Here is a 15,695-nt window from a genome sequence, read left to right on the forward strand (position 1 = left end):
TCAAGGGAGAATGTGGGCTGTCCCCAGAGGGATAACTAATCAAGTATTCTTGATTATTTGTTCATGGCTTTGTCTTTATGTCTAAGTTCATAGAGAAGAAAGGTAGGACTGAGAATTAGGGAGGAGAATTAGTTTAGGAGGGAACCTTTCCATGTTCCTGGTAGCCTTTCCCGAATTCTTTGGAATCTTGTTACTTCTTTCAGAGAATGTGTTCTGCCATCCCAAGATAAATTCTCAGTATATTTCCTGTAAATACTTTTTAAATTATAGAAGTTAGGTTGATAGTGCTGCAAATCATTTATTCAACTAGTATTGTTGATTGCTTCTGTTCTATCAGATTCTTGTTTCCTTCTACTCTTTTTTTTTTTTTTAATCCTCCTATCCCCCAACTCAAAGTTATTCCAGCCATTAGGCTTCTCCTTGGGACTACTGGAGAAAAATCACAAAACTGTAGAAATTGATGCCACTAAAAAAAGTTCTGTTTTCCTGTCTCCCTGGACTCTTGGCACTGTCTGGGATTAGTCAACATTTTTTTGAGTTAACTTCCTCTGCCACTATTAGAGGCATTAGAATGCCATGTCATTGCTTTTTTTGTACTCGGAACTAAGAATATCACATGTATTATTTCTTAATAACATGTAGATTTTATTATCCTCATATTAAAAGAGGAAATTGAGCCTTAGAGAGATTAACTTTTTCAGATTCAACTGGATAAAAACTGGGGAAGAGTGTGTGCCTCCCATACCTATAGAGGCAACTCTGAATATCTTTAATAAAACTATTTCCTCCAAATCCTCTTTCCCTCTTAGAAAGGCAGCATGGAGTAGTAGTTAAGAGTTTGGGTCTGAGCCAGACTTGAAACTGGAGCTCTCACAATGTTGTTTTTTTGGTGCAGATTCACTTAATCTCCTCGTGCGTGCCTCACTTTTCTCACCTGAAAACTGAAACTATTAATATATCATCCCTTGAGATTATTTTGAGGGTATTAATTTAATATAGTGTGTGGGGGAAAATAGACAAAAACTTTTTACTCTGACTCTTGCACATAAAAAATTTAGAGGTTATCAAGTCAGAGCCCCTTCATGGGGTCTGAATCAACTCCTAATGCTCCCCTAATATCTATACCTACCTTTTTTCCTTCCTTCCTTCCTTCCTTCCTTCCTTCCTTCCATCCATCCATCCATCCATCAAATTCTACAATCCTTTCAGCCTTTTATACATCTGGGCAAACACAGAAAATGATGATATTTATTCCATACTGTGGAATAAAAAGATTGCCTTTTGGAAGTGACTGGTCCGTGTCTTCCCATTCCCTCAGGCTTTGTCAGGCTGCCTGAGGGCTGAAGATAAACATTTCCACACCCATAAAAGTACTTACAGATCCAGAGCCTACACCACCATCCCAGTTTAGGTTGGGAAGCCCTGGAGCTAACCATTGAATGATGTGGTTCAATGGGGCAGCCCTGTTGAAATCTTTTAGACCTCATAGCCACCATTATCAAACTTGCAATTAAATAACTAATTATAGAATTGTTTTTGGATGTCTCTATGCTGGAAGATACTACAAAATTATAATTAGGACCATAAATGTGGGACTATGTCCTAAGCCAAAGTAGTACTTTGCATATAGGAAGTTCTTGTATTTGTGGGCTGAATCAGTGTTGCAACCTTTTCCTAATAGCGCTTTATCTGTAACATATTTATCCATCTTTAAGAAAAAGACCCACGCCTTTTGACTCTAGCATTTTGTAAATATTATGCAGTATCTCATTCCCTTTAAGACACATTAAAAGAAAAAAAATCCATTGCACTCATTTCACCTCTTATTCATTCATCAGTACTCTAATCTTTCTCCACTATTCCTTTAAAACTGCTCTTAACTGGTTCATTGGTGATCTAGCTGCTAAACCCAGTGGGTATTTTTAAAAAATTCTTCTTCTTCTTCTTCTTCTTCTTTTTTTTTTTAGTTGTAGATGGATACAATGCCATTATTTTATTTATTCATTTTTATGTGGTGCTGAGGATCAAACCCAGTGCCTCACACATGCTAGGCAAGTGTTCTACCACTGAGCTACAACCCCAGCCCCTCCAGTGGTTTTTTTCTTTCTTTCTTTTTTTTTTTTTTTTTTTAGTGCTTATTTTATATTTGTGACTATATTCATCATCTCTTCCTTTCTTTCCCTGTGTGTCAGTATCAACTCTTTCCCCTACCTGTTCTTTACAGGATTCCTTTGGGTGATATCATTCATACCCAAGACTTCAGCTACCACCTCCTACACTGATGGTTTCCAAAATCTATATACCTATGCTAGAGGTAATCTGTTGCCTACTGGATATCCTCCCTTGTTTTTGACTAGCCATATATTAGCGGTGCCAGACAAGTGGCATTCATCAAACACTGATCAAAAGCAGCATAGAGCTTTTGAGATCCTTAGACCTACAGATGAGGAAGCTGAGGCTTAAAAATGTATAATAACTTCCCTAGAGTCATAGACCTTGTTTGTAGCAAAAGAGAGTCTCTGGATGCCTGAAACCTGAGGTTATAGATCTCTGCCAAACATAAACTGTTTTCTGCTTCATTGGAGAAAACTTTTCCACTCTGACCTAAATGACTTGCTTATTTTATGATCCACGAGCTACAGCAATGGCAGTATTCTCCTTTCTTGTGTTTTTCCTTGTAAATTTTTTGGTTCCCAGAGCAGTATGAATTGATTACCAACAAAATTTTTTTCTCTTCAAAATTTTTTATACTTGCAAGAGCTCCTGCTTAGATTTTGATCAGTTGTTACTTTTATCTCCCCTATTTGATAAAGAATGCCTGGCTCATGTACACTGTTTAATGCCAAATTTAGTGACTAGTAATAGATGTTTTTATTAATTGATTAATTATCAGGAATTGAACCCAGGGAGCTTAACTACTAAGCCAGATCCCAGGCTTTTAAAATATTTTATTTAGAGAGAAGATCTCTCTGAGTTGTTTAGGACCTTGCTAAGTTGCTGAGGCTGGCTTTGAACTCAAGATCCTCCTGCGTTAGCCTCCAGAGCCGCTGGGATTACAAGTGTGTGATACTGAGCCTGGCTATTGCCTGGTTTTAAAAAATTGTTCTAATGGATGCCAGAATAAAGCAGGGAGTAATTGACTATATCTGACTATTATTTGTATTGTTTTGGTACTGAGGATTGAACCCCAGAGCACTGTACCAGTGAACTACATCCCCAGTCCTTTTTATTTTTTGAGACAGAGTCCTGCTAATTTGCTGAGAGTCTTGCTAAATTACTTAGGCTGGCCTCTAACTTTTGACCCTCCTGCGTTGCTGGGAATTCAGGCACGTGCCACTGCACCTGCCTCTAGCTATTATTGCTGCAAACAGTTTTCTAATATTTCTAAGGAAATTAAAGATAAAAGTCAGGGGAAAAAAGCGGCCATAAAGAAAATTATCTCCCCTGCCACCCCCCATTTTCCCCCCTCCTTTTGGTAGTTTGGCAACATTCATGGTTAAATATATGCAGGCCTATTTTGTACATAATGGCACTATTTATATATATACACACACACACACACACACTCATTTCTTGTTTAGATAATTTTTCCTTCTCATTGAGTTATCGTTTTTCTTACTTTTAGATTGTTAGCATCTGAAGGCACTAACTTTGTTGGCTCTTAGTGCTCAAAATTTAGCATCTTAAATTGTCTGTAGAGACACTTAATGCACTCTCTCTGCCTCCTCTTTTAAAAAGAATCAGCCTGCTGGCTGCAGTGGTGCCTGCCTGTAGTCCCAGTGACTCTGGAGACTGAGGCAAGAGGATCATGAGTTTGAGGCCAGACTCAACAACTTAGTTAGACCCTGTCTCAAAATAAAAAATGTAAAAAGGTTTGGGGACTTAGCTCAGTGATAAAGCACCTCCTGGGTTCAGTCACTAATACCAAAAGCTCAGTGGTAAAGTAGAGCTCTTGCCTGAAAAAAAGCAACCAGCCTAGAATTTTCTAAATAAACCTTTTAGTGATAAAGATCTTGAAGACTCATCATAAGCACTCAATGTAGGAATTATTCCAGTTTTACCTATTATGAAACCGAGGAACAAAGTTGCTCACTAACTTACCTATTTGTGAGTAAATGACAGACTTAGGGTCCAATGCCATATAAATTTCCTACTAGGGGGAAAGTCCTCTGTTTTTCCCACTGACTGAGCAAATTCATGATTCCTCTTGCTTTTAAACTTTCAAGCCATTTGCGTAGCAAATTTCTTATTTGCAGGCATAGTTTTTCTAAGTAGACAAATGAGCATAACTTTTGCATTAGGTAGATTAATTTAACCAGCTGCCTGATGTAGTCAGGCTTACAGTTTGGTTTCTCAGTGTCTTAAGTGTTATACTTGTTGCTTTGTATTTGTTTGAACTTGCTTTGTGCCTTAGGTGAAATACCATTTGTAAGAAGTCATATGTATATGACCTAGAAAACAGAGTTGTGCAGCCAAAAATGATTCTATGATTTGAATTTGGGGAGTAAGCAATCTGGGCTTATCCTCTACTTCTTAACACAGAAAATGTTTAGTAATTGTCATAAATGAGGTGAGAGGACATCTACTGAGAATGGAAAGTTGAATTTCCTTGAAATTTTTTGTAAGATTAGCAAGGTTTGAGTTGCAAGAAGACGGTCAAACTGGGTGTGATGGCACACGCCTGTAATCCCAGCGGCTCAGGAGGCTGAGGCAGGAGGATCATGAGTTCTAAGCCAGCCTCACCAACAGCAAGGCTCTAAGCAACTCAGTGAGACCCTGTCTCTAAGTAAAATACAAAATAGGACTGGGGATGTGGCTCAGTAGTTGAGTGCTCCTGAGTTCAATCCTCAGTACCAAAAAAGAAGAGAGAAGACTATCAGTTGAAGACTTTTAGAACTATTGATTTTTTTTTTTTTAAGTTAGATGAATAAAAATTCCCATGTTTTAATGGACTGTAGAATTTTATCAGAGTTTTATTTCTGGCTAAACTATGAAAATGTGATCTTAAGATTGTTTTTATCTGGTGTAAAAATAAACTATAGAGAGAATTAGAAATAAGCCAGTGTTTTTGATGGATTAGAGTCCTCTTGGACAAATTCCACTGAGATATAGCAAGAAAAGTAGGTATAGAAAAACAAAAGTCAGCTGCTAGTGTAAGGGGTAAGAAGACCATTGTATTTTATGACTGTGTGCTTTATGTGTTTGTGAGCTTTCATGCATCCCTTCTGGAAGGAAGATGTTTGAAAATCAGTGACCACTGAATGTAATTTTATTGAATAAAATTAATATATAGCTCAGTTGGTAGAGGGCTTGCCTCGTATGCACAAGGCCCCAGGTTCAATCCCCAGCACCAGGGGGGAAAAAAAAGGAAAAAAATTAATATTACAGGGGCTAGGGGTTGTGGCTCAGTGGCAAAGCGCTCACCTAACGTGTGAAGAACTGGGTTCGATCCTCAGCGCCACATAAGAAAATAAATAAATAAAATAAAAGTATTGTGTCCACCTACAACTAAAAAAAAAGTTTTTAAAATTAATATTTTCAAGGAAAATAATAATAATAAAATATAATGATAAAAAATTTGCCATGTCTTCTGGCCAGCTATATCCAGGATAGGATCCAGTTCCTCGCCTTTTTCAGCATTGCTTAAAATTGACCTCATTCACATTCTCAGCCTTATCTGTCTATCTATCCATCTATGTCTATTTATTTATTTTCAATCTCTTTCTCTGTGTGGGTCTATTTACATCCTCTGTGAATGAAGAGTAATAACCTCAGTTCCAGCCAAAACCAACATCTACAACCTTCCTATCTAAAATTTACATTTAAAGATGAATTAGGTTGAGGAGATACAGGTGTATAGATTTGAAGACAATGACTCTTTAAAACTTTTTCTTCTTAGTCTCTCATTTCTTTTGGTCTCCCATTTTTTTCCCCTCTTAATTACCCCTTAACAAACGAAAAGGCCATATTCTATATTAGGTGAATATTTAGTAATAATAATGACTTTTTTAACTGCCATTTTTAACAGCAGCTGGACACAGTTCTTAGGAGTTGGCTGTCTCATTTAGAAGATGAAAGGTATTTAGAGACAATTCACTCCAGGATTCTGGGGGATGGGGGGATTGTTGATGTCTTTTAGAAAGTCATCTATATATTTTGAAGAAAGTCATAAAAACAGTTAATCACATGTTGTTCATTTTATGAATAATAGGTTAGTTTTATTCCTTTATGGCATCTGATCTGGAGGCTACCTACAAAGAAAAGCAGTAGACAAAGAACAATAAGAAAAGGCTAGGGGAACTGGAGATGCCCCTCAGTGGTAGAGCTAGTCTAGCTTATGTCTTTCAGCAACACATTTATCTTATAGCCTTGTAGTTTCTTGTTTTGTCATGAAGGTGATATTTTTCTGTTGATTGAAGATTGAATAGGGTTTTTAATCTGAATTGGTTTCAGAATGTTTTGAAAATTGAGAATGGTGGTTGTGTTCTATAGAGCTGTTTATAAAAGAGGGAAGTAGAGCTGGCCCAGTGGTGTGCACCTGTAATCCCAACTACTTGGAAGGTTGAGGCAGGAAGATGGCAAGTTTGAAGTCATGCTTGGCAACATAAGTGAGTCCCTGCTTCAAACAAACAAACAAACAAACAAACAAACAAACAAATAGAGTGAGGGGGAGACTGGGCTTGGTGTTGCTTTACTATGATCCCAGATGCTTGAGGGCAGAGGTAAGAGGATTGTAAATTTGAGACCCCCCCGGGGAAATTGAGTGAGATTGTCTGAAAATAAAAAAATAAAAAGTGCTCCGCGTGGTTAAGTGATAGAGTGCTTGCCTAGCACATGTGAAACCCTGTGTTCCACCCCCTGTACTGAAAGAAGGAGAGTAAATTAGTGAATCTGGGGGTAAACCTCAGCCCCAGACTTTAAGTGTCTGAGGATTCCATGTTGAGAAATAAATAGTGGAGTCCTACCTTTATTATTTTTTTAATTAAAAATTTTTTTTGTAGTTCTATATGGACAGAATGCCTTTATTTTGTTATGTGATGCTAAGTATTGAACCCCAGCCCCATTTTATATAACCTCACATGTGTTAGGCAAGCACTCTGCAACTGAGCCATAACCCCAGCCCCCGGAGTCTTACCCTTTGATTCGACCTGAAGTACCAGCAGTAAGTCCAGTGAGCTGTTCATCAGAGATTGAGTGTATAGCTTTTATATCTTTTGTTGCTCCATGGCTTGGCCTTTTCTTCTATGGTGGGCTTGATAAACTGTCTTCATCTTCATTGTCTGTCTGTTCTAAAAGTCATGCTTCCAGGCATAACCCAGGAGCAACTTTTGTGCCATCTTCCCAATCTTTCTAGATCAGAATTGGGAGCCTCTTTCTGAAAAGGAATATGGGGTAGTGTTTAAGAGCAGAGACTCTGCAGTTCAGCCTGCCTGGGTTCAAATCCTGATCACAGTACTTACTAGATGTGACTATAGATAGTTGCTTCAACTTCTGTGCCCTGTAAAATGAGAGTGAAGATAATATCACAATGAAAGACAGTTGCAAGACTCTTGAAATGGAGACTGATACATTGTAAGCCTTGATAAGTGTTCTCATTTATGTTTATTGAGTATTATAATTATTTTGTTACCATTATTTCCTTTGTGCTTAGAGAGAACTTTGTTCATAATCTCTAGTGTAGCCCTTGTCAGTTTTTTTTTTTTTGGTGTGTGTGTGTGTGTGTGTGTGTGTGTGTTTTGGTACTGGGGACTGAATCCAGGTCCTTTCACATGCAAGGGAAGTGGTCAACCACTAAGCTATACAGCTCTTTTTACCTTATTTTGAGACAGAGTCTCACTAAGTTACCAAGGCCGGCCTTGAATTTGTGTTCCTCCTGCCCCAGTTTCCCCAGTAGCTGGTATTACAAGCATGTGCCACTATGCCTAGCTACTTGGTATTTTTATTGTGATTATTTGTTTAGACTGGTAACTTTAGACACTGTTATTTCATTTTTCATTAATACTCTGTGTGTCCATTCAGTTCTCAAAAATGTTTTTATTGCAATCCTAAAGTCCCCCAGCATGGTTTTTCTGACTGAACAGATATGACTTTGAGGTGGCGCTATAGTAGCACATATCCCCTTTTTCCCATTGGAGCAGAAAAAGTTTATGGCTACAGCTGTAATCCTTCCTCTCTGTCAGGATTGTTCCCTACAGAAAAAGTTATAACTGTCCAGAATTTTCCAAATCCAAAGTTTATTTTACACCTAATTGTTCAGAGTACTTGCAGGACTATAAATGAAATTACCCTACCCTAAGTCCCTGAAAGACTCCTAAACCAGCTACCAAATGTGGCCATATCTGTACTGAACCAGCCAGTAGCAGAGTAAAACTAGCAAACTACTAAGAGATTACATCATTAGAGTTTATACAATATACTCATATTAGAAGGAAAGGCCGTACTAAACCATGTCACTCATTTTGTAAAGTTTTTTTCTTTCTTTTTTTTTTTTTGGTACTGGGGATTGAACTCAGGGGCACTTGACCATTGAACCACGTCCCCAGCCCCATTTTATATTTTATTTAGAGACAGAGTCTCACTGAGGTGCTTAGCACCTTGCTTTTGCTGAGGCTGGCTTTGAACTTGTGATACTCCTGCCTCAGCCTCCTCAGCCACTGGGATTACAGGCGTGCACCATTATGCCCGGCAGGCTTTTCTTTCTTTAACCAGGCTGAGGTCATCATGCTTCCTTTTGGATTTTTGAACTGCATTTAATGTGCAACTTTCTCATGGCACTTTATTATGGAGTGTTAGTAATGTTTGTCTCTGTCTCCTTTCTATACCATAGTTTTTTACCCCTGCCCTTGCCTGGCTATAGGGTAGGCTTTAGGTGAATTTCAGAAAATGTTTGTTGGTATTGGTACCTTCTATAGCTCACACCGTGTACTGTATGTGTGTTTGTTGGTGGGGGGGTATTGGGGATTGATCCTAGGGGCACTTCACCACTGAACTCATTCATCCTCAGCTCTTTTTGTTTTTATTTTATTTTTTATTTTAAGACAGGGTCTTACTGAGTTGCCCAGGTTAACCTCTTAACTTTTGAACCTACTGCCTCAGCCTCCCCAAGGCACTGGGATTACAGATGTATACCACTATACCTAGCCAGATCCTCTACTTTAAATTTTTATTGGTGCATTATAATTATATATAATAGTGGGATTCATTATGTCATATTTGTACTTGCACAAAACAAAAGTCCATCAATCCAGGCCCTATACTTTTAATCACAATAAAAACTTTGCAAGGTATATACTATTGTTTCCCATTTTATAGATTTGGAAACTGAGACTTGTCCAGAGGTTAAATCAAACATGTCCAGAGTCATATAGCTAGGAAGCTATAAAGCTCTGTTCTAGATGGGGTTGTGTTTAGCTCAGATACTAAATTCTTAATTACAGCCCCATGGCACCACCTTATCTGTGTAAATGTGTGACTAAATGGCTGACTAAAGGACCATCCTCCCTTCTATCACCTTGTGACCCGTAAGTAGGTTGACTGACAGCTTCTACATACTTCCTCCTTGTCTGCTCACTCTTGTCAGTAGGATTGAACATGACTGGTAGGCTGCTTATACCAGGTCATTTTTGTTGACTCTGGGTAGTGAGAAAAGAAGTTGGGAACATATTTCCTTTCTTTTTTTTTAATATTTATTTTTTATCTTTATTTTTAATATTTTTTTTATCTTTATTTTATTTTTATGTGGTGCTGAGAATCGAACCCAGTGCCTCAGGCATGCTAGGCGAGCACACTACCACTTGAGCCACATCCCCAGCCCATATATTTCCTCATACATACATCTTTCCATGCCTGTTATTAGCTATTCAAAATTGTGGTAGGATCGATGCCACTGGATAGTCTCAAGTGGTTTGGGTCTTAGATCTCTAATGGCTTGTCTCTTGGTTGTTGGGTCAGCATCTTCTTTTTTAAATGTTTCATTTTTGGGTAGTAGGAATTGAAACTAAGGGCACTTTACTGCTAAGCTACATCCCTTGGCCTTTTTATTTCTAAAAGTTTTGAGATAGGGTCTCCCTAAGTTACTGAGGGTTTTGCTAAGTTGCTGAGACTGACATCAAACTTGTGATCATCCTTCCTCAGCCTCCTGAGTTGCTGGGATTACAGGCTATACCACCATGCTCAATGTCTTCTCATAAGACCATGTACCTCCATACCTGCCAGGTACTGCTAACCCCTGGTGTGGCTGCTCTTCTAAGTGTACATGAGGGTGGAAAAAATACTTTATCCTAGTGGGAGGGGTAGGCTAATCTTCATGTATTTAATTCTCAAGAGCCTTGTACAGTGGGTTTACCTTAGGTGCACGCCATTTTATACAGGTATAGTTTTGGTGCTCTTTCATGTTCCATATACCACATGGCAAAAAGTGTGTTCTGAGAATTCCTGTGGTATGACTTAGTGTCTTAAAAGAAGAAGAAGAAAATGACTTAGTGTCTGTGAGCTCCCAAGGTTCCCTTTGGGCTGGGTATCTGAGACTATCCCCTCCTCACGTTAAGCCAGCAGAACCACCCAGAATATTCCAGACTGGATTCCATAGTGCAGCAGTCTCCAAACTTGCCTGACTTTTGAGATCTATTGAAAAGTACTTGTCAGAAGTATAGATTTCTGGCTCCTAATCCAGGCTCATTGAATGAGAATCTCCATGAGAGATTGGGAATTTATGTTTTTACAAGTTTCTCAGATGATTCTTAAAAAATGGTCACTGGCTGGGGATGTAGCTCAGTTGTAGAGTGCTTGTCTAGCATGCATGAGGCCCTGGGTTTCAATCCTCAGCATCACAAAATGCAAAAAATGAGGGTAGATGTGAGAGGAGAGAGAGAAGAGAGCTTAACTACAGGTGGTAAGAATGCTTTAAGAACCCAAACTATCTGTGGATAAGGCAGAAGAATTATAGGTTAAAGGCCAACCTGGGCAACTTAGCCAGACCCTGTCTCAAAATAAAAATTGAAATTAAAGGCTGGGGCTGTAGCTCAGGGGTAAAGTGCTTGCCTAATATGCACAATGTTATTTGGTTCAATCCACAGCACCAAAAAAAGGGGTCGGGGGAGTGGGGGGGGGATGGGAGAAATGTGGAATGACAAATTCTCACTGAAATCTTATGTCTGGTCTAGCTGAGGGGCTATATCTGGATTTGGAGGTTTTCTGCCTTTCAGTTCCCTGTGATTTATATACTATTCCTCTCTTCTAGCAGTCAAAGTATTGCTTTTCTGATCATCTTGAAGGTCTTTTGTCAAGGTAGATGTCCTAAGTTTCAGTAAACTTCTAGCTCACTAAATTCTTTTCCTTGGGTCTTTCACCTTCTGCTGAAGACCTCTATTTCTCCCATTTTAATTTTCTGCCCAAGTACACACATCTTTGATTTATTGTTCTCTTACTGCCTCCATTTTACTAATTCATTCAGCCACTCTTTTAACAAATGTCTATTGTGCCAGACTGTGGGCAGGCTATAGTGATAAACAAGACACAATCTCTGCCCTCAAGTGCATAGTCTAGTAGGGAGATAGAGGTGTAAACAAATAATTAAAATACCAGATAGCTAAGTGCTATCACAGAAATATGCTCAGAGTTGTAAGAGGGCTAGGAGGAGTAACTAAAAAAATAGTGGAAAGCTCACAATGGAGGTGACTTTTGAGCAGGGTCTATGGTCAGGAAAGAGAGGGGCATCTTTAGGTTACTGAATGGCCAAACATTCATAGTCCTTCCATTCTCAGTGCTGCTCTGTTGTTCCTAGGTCTTTTTAATTCCTTTGCTGTTTTATGAATGTAACAGATCTAATTGGGATGGCTGAATTAGACCTTCTTGATTGACCCCTTTCAAAACCTGAAATGACTGGTTGATGGATATCCCAGCTGCCAAATCTAATAGTTTGTTTCATGACCATTTATTGACAGTGAATGATAGAGACTATAAGCACCGAAGAATGCTTTTTAAAGGCCTTTCATGTGTTCAGAACTATGTGTTCTGAGCTACAAGAAGTGGTCTTTATGCCCCCAGGGAGCAGAGGGGGAGATAAGGAGAGAGAAGGCTGAAGAGCTTTTTAGTGAGGAATGGAAGAGGAGAATGGTCCATTATTTCTTTTACAATAAGAGACATAATTTCCTGTTTCTAATGAAGGCTTCCTTGGTAGTAGGTTCCTGTCCCTTTGTTCATTGTGTATATTGTTTTGGGATTACAAAACTCTGAAGTTGACTAATTTGTAAAGGTTTTTATTTTATTTTTTTTAATGTTTCACTAGACAAAAAGAGATGAAGAACCATTGTGATTAAATTTGTACAATTCAGTAAGTAGGACTGAAATTTAAGCATATGTATTGTTTTTGAAATAATAAATGTTTATTGTAGAAAAATTAGAAAATATAGAAAAAAGAAAAATGCTACAACCAATTCATAATCTTGCAAGCCATAGTGTTAATATATTGACATAAAACTGGGGTTGTTGCTCAGTGGTAGAACATTTGCCTAGCATGTACAAGGCCCTAGATTCAATCCTCAGCGCTTCAAACAAAAGCAATTAAAAAAAAAAGGTGTGTAAGTGAGGTGTGGTGGCACACACCAGTAACCCCAGTAACTCAAGAGGCTGAGGTAGCCGGGTGCAGTGGGGCATGTCTGTAATCCCCATGGCTCAGGGGATCAGGAGTTCAAGGCCAGCCTCAGCAAAAGTGAGGTACTAAGCAACTCAGTGAGACCCTGTCTCTAAATAAAATACAAAAAAGGGCTGGGGATGTGGCTCAGTGGTTGAATACCTCTGAGTTCAATCCCTGATACTGGCACCCCCCCCCCCCCCAAAAAAAAAAAAAAAAAGCAAGAGAGAGGTGGCTGAGGCAAGAGGATTGCAAGTTGGAGGCCAACCTCAGCAATTTAGTGAGGCCCTAAGCAATTTAGTGAAACTTGTCTTAAAAAAACAAAAAGGGCTGGGAGTGTGACTCAGTGGTAAAGTACCCTTGAGTTAAATCTCCAATACCCCACCTCACAAAAAAGATGTATAAATATTCTATTTCTATGCATACATATATGTATTTTAAAATATTGCTTTTCTGAAAAAGCAGTATTTGGAAAAAGGGAGGCTGAGGCAAGAGAATCCTGAGAAACTTAAGGAGACCCTGTTTCAAAATAAAGAAGAAGCTGGTATATAACTCAGTGATAGAGCTCTCCTGGATTCAATTCCCAGTACCATTAAATAAACAAACCAACAAATTAAAGTGTCTATTTAAAAAGAAACAAATAAATAGAATGTACTGTGTGAACTATTATCTTGTTTTTCTTTCTGCTAAATATTTTGACCATCTTATCGTGTTAGCAAATATGTATCTACAGAATATTTATTTTTAATGAATTTTGTGGGGAGGGTACTGGGAATTGAACCCAGGGGCGCTTAACTACTGAACCATATCCTTAGTCTTTATTTGATTCGATTTTGAGGCAAGGTCTTGCTAAATTGCTCAGGCTGGCTTTGAACTTGAGATCCTCCTGCCTCAGACTCCCAAGTTGCTGGGATTATAGGCATGTATCGCTATACCTGGTTAATATAAATCAAACTTGTTTTGTTAAATTCAGACTCTGTTACAATATAAAACAAAGTGAAACTGGGCTATAATGCCATCCCCTAAGGATAAACAAGTTAGTATGTAGCCTTCCAGATTAATTTCTATAAATATGCAAACATATCTCTTACTGTATTTTAAAAGACTAGACCCTAGATACCTCTGTTCTGCTGCTTGCCTTTTGTACTTAATATGTTTTAGACATCTTCCAGTGTCAGTACATTTGGAATACTTGCATATTATCATATAGATCAGGAATCTTTGTCCTCAGAACTGTTGACATTTTATACTGGATAAGTCTTTGTTGTGGAACTGTCCTGTTCATTGCAGGATGTTTCCTAACCTCTGTCTTTCAGATGCCACTAGCACCTCTTCCTCCACTTGTGACAAAACTGTTTCCAGGCATCCCCACCCTGGGGCAGGGTGTGTGTGTGTATGTGTATGCACAATTGCTTCTAGTTGAAAGCCACTTATAAAGATATAAGCAACTAGTTTGCTTCCAGTTTTTTCACTACAAAGAATGGGGCACAGAATGTTTATATTGATTTTTGTGCAACTGTGTTAATATTATCATTAAGTAAATTCCTAGACGTATGGTTAGTTGCTAAGTCAAAATTTCGATGGAAATTGCCAAATTACTTCAAAAGGGTAATTTATTTATTTTTTTAAAACTATGTTCTTATTATTCCAATGATTATCTGGATCCAGAGCTATATTCTTATGGGTTCTGGATCCAGATAACCAACTTCTGATGAGACACACACCTCTTGGTGACCCACAAACTTAAGCACAGGGTCAGCTTTTGTCTTCTCACTTCACCAGACATATACTTCTTGCCATATTTGTTTGTCAGACAGCAACATCATCTGCCTGGTTGCTCAAGCCAGAAACTACCTTCTCTACCCTATATTCACCCACTCAGCAGATTCTATCCAGTGGTACTCCTTAATCTTTCTCTTAATTTGCTTTTCATCTCTGGGAACTTGCTGCAGCACAGATATGCATGTGGTGCCCCCTGCTGCAGCCCTCCAGTGAGCCCTGCTGCTCTCCCCTTAACTAGCATCACCAGCTTCTTTTTAAATAAAACTTTCTTGAAAGGTTGAGACTGGAGGATCCCAAATTTGAGGCCAGCCATGACAATTTAGCGAGATCCTTTTTTAAAATAAAATAATAGAAAGGTCCAGGGATGTGCCTCAGTGATAGTTACCCAGGGTTCAATCCTAGTCCAAAGTAGAATAGAATAATAGAATAGCTTTCTCTGGTTTAAAAAAAAAAAATTCAGTTTTGAAAAGCAGTGCTCTATCATATCACATGTACTTCACTACATATACTTGTTCTCCCAGCTTTGACTCAGTCATCTGCCCTTTAATGCCCTGTTGGCCCCCTGCATTTCCTATTCCTTGTAGCCTGCCCTGTACCTGTTTATCTTCTCCCCTTTCCTTATTACCTGAGACATTTCTTGCCACTTCAACCACACATTTCCTCCATTTATCAGTTTATCCTTATGACATTTTTTGTATCTGTACTTTGTATGTGCTTCATGTTTACTTTTAAAATTTAACCTTGTAGAAAAGACAGCCATATGTGTAAATAATATAAACCAGTAAATCAAGGAGAGAGGATATAGGAATTCCAGCTTCAGGTTCCAGCACAGATGTTAGGATAGAGGATGGTCTTTTAAATATCCCATTTGAGTGCCTAAGCCATCACTGCTCCTCTTAACTAGACTTATGATTTTTTGTAGTTCTCTGTTGCAGTGTAAGACAATACTTCACAAACCAGTTGCATCCATTTGGTTAAACTGAAATTTCTGAAGGAGATCATTGTCAGCCTCGCAGCATTCCATTTTAGGATATCTTAAATTCCAGGAAGCTAGGGGTACCTACTGTGGCACATGCCTGTAATCCTGGTGAGGATTGTGAGTTCAAAGCCAGACTCAGCAACTTAGTGATACTCAGCAATTTAGTGAGACCCTGTTTCAAAATAGAAAGGCTAGGGATATGGTTCGGTAGTTGAGAGCCCCTGGATTCAGTCCCCAGTGCCAAAAAGAAAAGAAAAGAAAGTCGGGATAGTTTATAACTGGGAATCTCTGCTGGAGCATGTC

At 38.6% G+C, this 15,695-nt stretch overlaps 1 protein-coding gene across 5 annotated transcripts in view; it reads left to right on the forward strand.

Annotated features, from left to right (window-relative positions):
• The window catches only part of Dip2b (disco interacting protein 2 homolog B), a 232,086-nt gene that overhangs the window by 96,574 nt on the left and 119,817 nt on the right, over window positions 1-15,695 (forward strand). The window lies entirely within an intron of this gene.

The sequence above is a fragment of the Marmota marmota genome, unplaced genomic scaffold (genome assembly GCF_001458135.2).
Source record: "Marmota marmota marmota unplaced genomic scaffold, marMar, whole genome shotgun sequence".
Lineage (NCBI taxonomy): Eukaryota > Metazoa > Chordata > Mammalia > Rodentia > Sciuridae > Marmota > Marmota marmota.